A 5,884-nucleotide genomic window follows, 5' to 3' on the forward strand; every position below is an offset into this window, starting at 1 on the left:
CTGACTGTTTATTGCCTTAGTGATCCCAGGTGAGATCAAAGAAGAACTGTCTGGCAACTCACAAATCATCAGAAATAATAAACTGTTATCTTAAGATACTCAGTCTTGGGGTTGTTTATTACCCCAAGCCTCTGCTGTCACCTAGAGCCAAGATGCTAGGCCCAAATGCCCATCCCAAGTTTTCTCCCTTGCCCCAGCGTGCACCATTCCCCAAGCCCAGCCTGCCAGTCCCATCTACTGATCCTTCCTTGGTTTCATGGACCCTTCCTTGCGTCCTGAAGTCAGACTCACTAAACTATCCCTTGACAAGCCCACTCCCACTCATTAATCACCAAGAGTGGCAAGACCACCTATCCCGGATTTCCTGCTATGAAAGCAGGAAGGCAAGATGGACGGGTGGAAGGAAGGAAGAAAGGAAGGGCTCAGAAGGGCATTATCTTCCATTATCTTCACCCCTGGGCTTCCCAGGTGGTGCTAGTGGTAAAGAACCCACTGTAAGAGAAGCAGGTTTGATCCCTTGGTCGGGAAGATGCCCTGGAGGAGGGCATGGCAACCCACTCCAGTATTCTTGCTTGGAGAATCTCATGGACAGAGGAGCCGGCAGGCTATACTCTGTAGGGTCACAGAGAGTCAGACACAACTGAAGCAACTTAGCATGCACACACACATCTTCACCACCACCCACTTCTTCAAGTAATTTTTTATTATTAACATAATCGGTTAAGAGTTTAGGCATCCTCTATCTATTCCTGGTTTCACAATGCCCTGGGACATACATGCAAAGTTGGGTGCAAAGTAACTTGGCTCAAGTATAGAATATTTTGAAATAGTACAAGGTGAGGCAAGGCTAGAGCTGAACAAAGAGGAAGAGATTCAGAGGGAGACCTCGAAGCTGTCAGTCCTCATTGCTGTTAGTTTGCTCCTGGGAATCAGTCTGACAGGAAAAGATCAGGGAGGTTAGCTTTGTTTCATCAAATAACCTGCTCGGTCAAAAGAGACTATTTCCCAGAAAATAGTCTAATTACATTTTCAGTGAACCTTCTAAGACCTGTTCAAGCAGCCCAGTTTGCCTTCTTTCTTGGGGAAGAGAAGTAATGCTCTATAAAAATGTTAGCTATTGAATTTTTCTCTTACATTGTAGAGAAGACTAGAGAGCATGCCGAGCATAAAATAGTAGTTTTCAGTAACTGTCTTTGAAGTCACACAGACCTTGGATTCGAATCCAAGTCCTAGTCGATAGGACCCTCAGCTACTAAATTTCTATGAGCTTTAATTTCCTCATCTGTAAAATGATTTCACAGATGGTGGTGAGCATCAGAGGCAACACATGTCAAGCTCCTAACAGAGCACCTTGCCCAGAGTAACTCCTCAAAAACATCAGCTACCATTAGTAATAAAAACATAGTAAATATTAGCTACTACTATTGTAATCACAATCTGTTATATACCAGGAAGTTAAACTCTCTTGAGGAAAATAAGATGCTTAATCCTTTCACCCATTTCTGCTTCATTGACTATGCCAAAGTCTTTGACTATGTGAATCACCACAAACTGTGGAAAATTCTTAAAGAGATGGGAATACCAGATCACTTGACCTGCCTCTTGAGAAATCTGTGTATAGGTCAAGAAGCAACAGTTAGAACTGGACACAGAACAACAGACTCGTTTCAAATCTGGAAAGGAGTACGTCAAGGCTGTATATTGTCACCCTGTTTATTTAACTTATATGCAGAGTACATCATGAGAAATGCTGGGCTGGATGAAGCACAAGCTGAAATCAAGATTGCAGGGAGAAATATCAATAACCTCAGATATGCAGATGACACCACCCTTATGGCAGAAAGTGAAGAAGAACTAAAGAGCCTCTTGATGAAAGTGAAAGAGGAGAGTGAAAAAGTTGGCTTAAAGCTCAACATTCAGAAAACTAAGATCATGGCATCTGGTCTCATCCCTTCGTGGGAAATAGATGGGGAAACAGTGGAAACAGTGACAGACTTTATTTTGGGGGCTCCAAAATCACTACAGATGGTGACTGTAGCCATGAAATTAAGACTCTTGTTCCCTGGAAGAAAAATTATGACCAACCTAGACAACATATTAAAAAGCAGAGACATTACTTTGCCAACAAAGGTCCATCTTGTCAAGGTTATGGTTTTTCCAGTAGTCATGTATGGATGTGAGAATTGGACTTAAAGAAAGCTGAGCACCAAAGAATTGATGCTTTTGAACTGTAGTGTTGGAGAAGACTCTTGAGGATTCCTTGGACTGCAAAGAGATCCAACCAGTCCATCCTAAAGAACATCAGGGCGCCCTGGTGGTTGTACCAGCCCGTCTCCGCCGCGGGGGACTGGGCAGGGTCAGCCCCTGCGCTTGCTGTCTTTTCCGGCAGTTGGGGCACTTCCTGTCGTCTTCACACCCGCAACCGCCCCGCGGCCCCCTATTTCAGAATCCCTAACGCACCCCCTCCCCTCCTCCTGTCGGCTGGCAGCTGCTGCAGGGGTTTCACCGTTCCTCACGTCGAGACCGCTGGCCCAGCCGGGCGTCTGCGGCTGTTCGCTGCCCCCAACCCTGCCTCTCCCCTCAGCCCTGGGCTCTGGCTACATTCAATCTCCAAAACAATGTTAAAAGCTGCTACGTATCAAGAGGAAAACCTTAAGAAAACTTTCAAAATTAAAAGACACTTGCTTTTTGGAAGGAAAGCTATGACAAACCTAGACAGTGCATTAAAAAGCAGAAACATCACTTTGCCAACAAAGGCCTATATAGCAAAGCTATGGTTTTTCCAGTAGTCATGTACTGATGTGACAGTTGGACCATAAAGAAGGCTGAGTGCCAAAGAACTGATGCTTTTGAATTGTGGTGCTGGATGAAGATGACTCTTTAGGGTCCCTTAGACAGCAAGGAGATCAAACCAGTCCATCCTAAAGGAAATCAGTCCTGAATATTCAGTGGAAGAATTGATGCTGAAGCTCCAATACTTTGACTACCTGGTGTGAAGAGCCGAGCCACTGGAAAAGACCCTGATGCTGGCCATGGCAATGACAGGCTCAACACCTTGCTCTTCCATGAGTAGTCACACAAAGGAAAGGGTGACAATGACCAACGTGATGCTGGAGAATTTTTATAGCAACCTTATTGCTCAACATGAAGAACGAGAAATGAGACAAAAGAAGTGAGAAAAAGTGATGGAAGAAGAAGGCCTCAAGGATGAAGAGAAATGACTCCGGAGGTCAGCACATGCTCGGAAGGAAACAGAGTTTCTTCGTTTGAAGAGAGCAAGACTTGGACTGGAAGATTTTGAGTCCTTAAAAGTAATAGGCAGAGGAGCCTTTGGTGAGGTGCAGCTTGTTCAGAAGAAAGATACGGGCCATGTGTGTGCAATGAAAATACTTCGTCAAGCAGATATGCTTGAAAAAGAGCAGGTTGGCCACATTCATGTGGAGCGCGAAATTCTAGTGGAGGCAGACAGTTTGTGGGTTGTGAAAATGTTCTATAGTTTTCAGGATAAGCTAAACCTCTAACTAATCATGGAGTTCCTGCCTGGAGGGGACATGATGACCCTGTTGATGAAAAAAGACACGCTGACAGAAGAGGAGACTCAGTTTTATATAGCAGAAACAGTGTTAGCCATAGACTCTACTCACCAACTTGGATTCATCCACAGAGACATCAAACCAGACAACCTTCTCCTGGACTGCAAGGGCCACGTGAAGCTTTCTGACTTTGGCCTTTGCATAGTACTGAAAAAAGCACATAGGACAGAATTTCATAGGAACCTGAACCACAGCCTCCCCAGTGATTTCACTTTTCAGAACATGAATTCCAAAAGGAAAGCAGAAACCTGGAAAAGAAATAGACATCAGCTAGCCTTCTTCACAGTAGGCACTCCTGACTACATTGCTCCTGAGTTGTTCATGCAGACCAGGTACAAGAAGCTCTGTGATTGGTGGTTGCTGGGGGTGATCATGTATGAAATGCTCATTGGCTACCCACCTTTCTGTTCTGAGACCCCTCAAGAGACATATAAGAAGGTGATGAACTGGAAAGAAACTTTGACTTTTCCTCTAGAAGTTCCTATTTCTGTGAAAGCCAAGGATCTAATTCTGAGATTCTGCTGTGAATGGGAACATAGAATTGGAGCCCCTGGAGTTGAGGAAATCAAAAACAATTCTTTTTTTGAAGGTGTTGACTGGGAACATATCAGAGAGAGAGACCTGCTGCACTATCTATTGAAATCAAAAGCATTGATGATACCTCAAACTTCGATGAGTTTCCAGAATCTGATATTCTTAAGCCAACAGTGGCAACAAGTAATCACCCTGAGACAGACTACAAGAGCAAAGACTGGGTCTTCATCAATTACACCTACAAGCACTTTGAGGGCCTGACTGCACTGGGGGAAGATACCTTCCTACATGAAAGCAGCAAAATAGTTTTCCTTGAAATGGGATCCTAAATCGAGTTTTTTGTACAGCATCATGGTTTTCTTCTCACATACTCTTTTGAAAAGAGTTTCCAGGAAATTTATGGAACCCACCAACATGGTGAACATGGTGATAGTAAGTGGATTCTCTTCCATTACACATCTGATGACCAGTAGAACAAAGACAACCATTTCTACTATGTTGGGCATGAACGGCTGTCCTGCTTCTTTATAAGAATCATGAGTCAATCTGATGTTTTAAAAAAAACCTCAAATTTTCCTAAGTTCATCAGAACAAAGGGGGAAAAACAACCATCATCCAACTTTAAGACTGTAACATAAACTTATTATCAGCCATTTCTGTGTTTCTGTTACATGCTTCCTGTCAAGCCCACCAAGTATTTTTTTTTTCTTTACGGCCAGAAGTTTGTAGTACTAAAGGAAATAAAGCAATAAAGAGCATCAGCAGCCAGCGTTCTGGCTGAAGGAAATAATCCGCCATTCTGAGTGGGTGGTTATGGCGGTTTCTCCCCAGACCTCAGCCTCTGGCAAGTGGCTTTTTATAGACTCCAATCACGGTGCACTTTATTTATGGTACTAGGATAAAGAACCCTCAATCCGTTTTGATTTATTTGCTCCTGCCCATCTAAAATACTCCTGATGCTTTTCTGAGTGTTGATGGAGGAGGCCAGCTTGATCCATCGTTGCTCTTAGAAGGCCCAAAGGCTGCTGGGCATCACCAAGGAGTCTCAGATCACATGGAAAATCCTCACCTTCTCTTCACAACTGTATCAGAAAATCCCTTTGGATATTTCCATGGACCAGCAATACCCACAAGTGCTGCCAACAGTACCTCAGCTCCTTCCTGGGAACACAGCAGGGGGAGCCTGGGCGGAAGCAGGCGGCCTGGAACCCTCTTGGCTAAGGTGCTGCTCCTGTTCTGTCTCCAGGACCTCCTTGCAAGTGGTGAGGGAACCAGCCCAGTACACAGTACAGAGCCAGCCTGCAGATCCTTATACAGTTCACTCCTCAGTCCCTAGTGCGACAGTATTTGTATTCTCAGTGTTTCTCCTCTCCCAACTTTAAGGAACAATTTTGCCTTGGAATCATGATTACAAATTTTTCTTTTGCAGATGCCTTCCTGGGGGATGGTCCTCTCCACCCTAAAGGGTCACCTGCAGGCCTGGGCTGTCCCGGCCTCTCTGCTGGGGTGGTCTCTGAAGAGAGACGCTCTGAATTTTAACACGAAGTGCCTTTTCTTTCACAGATGCCACCACCTTTAGAGAACTTTTGCTGCATCAGAAAAATGTGGAGGCTTCATGTTAATGCATTATTGCTTTAAAAAATTTTGATGACACTTAAAGCATCATTTGCATCTATGCGGTAATTTTGTGTTTTGCAGAGTGTCGTGGCCAAGTCACAACTGGGAGACTGCTTCCTGCCAGTCTTGAGGTTGTAAAC

General features: G+C 44.4%; 1 pseudogene; it reads left to right on the top strand.

Annotated features, from left to right (window-relative positions):
- The first annotated feature begins 3,032 nt into the window (after nucleotides 1-3,032).
- Nucleotides 3,033-4,433, top strand: LOC122442571 (annotated as a pseudogene).
- The last annotated feature ends 1,451 nt before the right edge of the window (nucleotides 4,434-5,884 follow it).

This window comes from Cervus canadensis, chromosome 5 (assembly GCF_019320065.1).
Source record: "Cervus canadensis isolate Bull #8, Minnesota chromosome 5, ASM1932006v1, whole genome shotgun sequence".
NCBI lineage: Eukaryota > Metazoa > Chordata > Mammalia > Artiodactyla > Cervidae > Cervus > Cervus canadensis.